This window comes from Gracilinanus agilis, chromosome 3 (genome assembly GCF_016433145.1).
Source record: "Gracilinanus agilis isolate LMUSP501 chromosome 3, AgileGrace, whole genome shotgun sequence".
Lineage (NCBI taxonomy): Eukaryota > Metazoa > Chordata > Mammalia > Didelphimorphia > Didelphidae > Gracilinanus > Gracilinanus agilis.
The window spans coordinates 177,150,229-177,153,634 of NC_058132.1; positions in this window are offsets into that span (position 1 = coordinate 177,150,229).

Consider the following 3,406-nt stretch of genomic DNA (forward strand, 5'->3'; position numbering starts at 1 on the left):
CCAACTCGAAATTAATTTTTTAAATTTTAATAGCAATTAATAGGAAAGATAAATGCACCTGTGGCCATCACCGCCCTACCCTGGATCTCTGAAGCACCCACCAGGGGGCAGAGCCACTCATTTTGGGAATCACTGTACTTATACTGTTGATAGCATGACCATTGATTACCACAACTAATGTATTTTTTCAAAGAATTCCATCTTCAGTATCATTAAATAAATATTCTGTCTGATAAGGAAAAAGAAGAAATTGAAAAAGTGATATTCCATAATTTATATGATGTTAACTCAAAATATTTGAGTGGCCTGCCCCTTATTTCTCCCTCTACTATGATCTGAGTGCATAAATATATCATTTACTGCTATGAGAATTCTTGCCTAATGTAGTCACATTCATTACTAATTTTTGCTTTGTGTTGAAGAGAGTTTTTTGATGAAAAGTCAGTGGCATTGTTCCATGTTATAAATCAGGAAGGAGATGTACAAAAATAAAGACATGAAATGTTAAGGTGAGTATTACATGATACCTGGGAAAATAAATATTTATAAATATGTACACTGGGAATTACTGAATGAAAGATGACTAATTACTCCTAACAATATCAGAAGATTAATCTATAAATGGAATCAATTCAAATACATCCAGTGGTATATTAGAGATATATTTTACTGTTTGACATTTTTTTTCCTGTAAGATTGGCAGACTTCCAAATATATGGTATATTTCTCAGTCAATTCACCAAATTGACAGTCCAAACTCCCAGATGATATTGAGGCATCTAAAGATTTTTACTCCATAGCCAACTGAGAATTGTCTATTAACATAAGTTCTTTAAAGGTACCATACAGTATATTATTGTTAGATGTTATGCATTAACTGAAAAAACCAACAAATCATTTCTAAAAGGTATGGAAAAATTAAAGAGTTTATAAAATAAAATTATTTATCCATTCTAGCAAAAGATTTCCTAGGATTAAAGTGCATGGGAGGAGCTTTAAAATTCTAGATGGAGAAAGCAAGTTATTTGATTTAATGTTGTAAAATAGAAAGAACAATGCCTTTTATTCAGAATATTTGGTTTAGATGCATGACTATGGGCAAGCAGAAGCTGTTTTAATTTCAGCTTTGCCCTACCTATTATTTTATGTTTTCTTTCTTTAATAAAATATTTCACATTGAAGGATTTATCATGTACATGTAAAGCTAAAATATTCCTCTCTAATCCAAGTGCTCTTGGATTGGTCAAACAAAATATTTTTTCAAAAGGCATTACTTTTCTTAAGCAAAACTTTCTTATATTATACTGTAACATGCAGTATTCAAAACAATATTTAAGAAAGAGAGTAGAAACGAATACACCTCAATCAAGTATGCCTTCTACCAAAAGGAATAATAAATCTATGAAGTTATTTTATTTTACACATTTCCCATAGAGTTCAGGGATTCAATACAGAGAAAATATATCTTCTTGAATCATGGCTGCCTTTCCAATACAAGTATATATTTGTGTGCATCTTGCCTTCACCTTTGCATTTTTAATCTATCACCTATTCTCTATTAATATATACGTGCACACATAATATGTATATTCAAGTATGTGCTTTTTAAACTTCTCTGATATTAAAGATATAAAGGACAATAATGCAATTGCATGACAAACACCATCATCAGTTATTAGCACAAATGTAGTGTTGGTTAAAGCTCCTGACATTACAACTAGGTACTTCAGTTACTTTCTCAATTGTAATTCTAAATCATCATAGTTTTGAAGGATATACTTGAAATAACCCTTATGCAAAATTACTTTACTTGATAAATAACTACTTAATAAAAACCTCTCTGATATAATCTGGGGACCCTGCTTCTCACCCAGTATTGAATTAGTACTGATTATTATTACTTATTAAGTAAGTCGATAGTGAGATGCTATTTAAGTGATTTGTATTTCCCTCACCTCTTTTCAAAGAAGGTTCAAAGATTTAGGTAGCAAAGATGAAAAGGGAGACCTCACCTCTAATGAAGGGGAAATTAAGGCAATCATTAAAAACTATTTTGCCCAATTATATGGCAATAAATATAACAATTTAGGAGATATGGAGGAATATTTACAAAAATATAAATTGCATAGATTAACAGCAGAAGAAATAGAATGCCTAAATAATCCCATATCAGAAATTGAACAAGCCATCAAAGAACTCCCTAAGAAAAAATCATCAGGGCCTGATGGATTCACAAGTGAATTCTATCAGACATTCAAAGAGCAACTAATCCCAATACTATACAAATTATTTGATATGATAAGCAAAGAAGGAGTCCTACCAAATTCCTTTTATGACACAAATATGGTACTGATTCCAAAGCCAGGGAGATCAAAAACAGAGTAAGAAAACTACAGACCAATCTCCCTAATGAATATAGATGCAAAAATCTTAAATAGAATACTAGCAAAGAGACTCCAGCAAGTAATTAAGAAGATCATCCACCATGATCAGGTGGGATTTATACCAGGAATGCAAGGATGGTTCAACATTAAGAAAACCATCCACATAAATGACTATATCAACAGTCTAACAAACAAAAATCACATGATTATCTCAATAGATACTGAAAAAGCATTTTGTCTATATGACAAAATAGAGCATCCATTCCTATTGAAAACACTAAAAAGTATAGGAATAGAAGGACCTTTCCTAAAAGTAATAAACAGTATATACCTAAAACCATCAAAAAAACATCATATGCAATGGGGATAAATTAGAAGCCTTCCCAATAAGATGAGGAGTAAAACAAGGATGCCCATTATCACCTCTATTATTCAACATAGTACAAGAAACACTAGCAGTTGCAATTAAAGAAGAAAAAAAATTGAAGGTATCAAAATAGGCAATGAGGAGACTAAGCTATCACTCTTTGCAGATGATATGATGGTGTACTTAAAAAATCCTAGAGAATCAACCAAGAAGCTTGTAGAAATAATCAACAACTTTAGCAAAGTTGCAGGATACAAAATAAATGCACATAAATCATCAGCATTTCTATACATCTCCAACACATTAGAGCAGCAAGAAGTAGAAAGAGAAACACCATTTAAAATTACCCTAGACAATATAAAATACTTAGGAATCTATCTACCAAAACAAACACAGCAATTATATGAAAACAACTACAAAACACTTTTCAAACAAATAAAACTGGATCTAAACAATTGGAAAGCCATTGACTGCTCATGGGTAGGATGAGCTAACATAATAAAAATGACCATTATACCCAAATTAATTTACCTATTTAGCGCCATACCTATCAAACTACCAAAAAAACTTCTTTACTGAATTAGAAAAAAACTATAACAAATTTCATTTGGAATAACAAAAGATCAAGAATATCAAGGGAAATAATGAAAAAAAA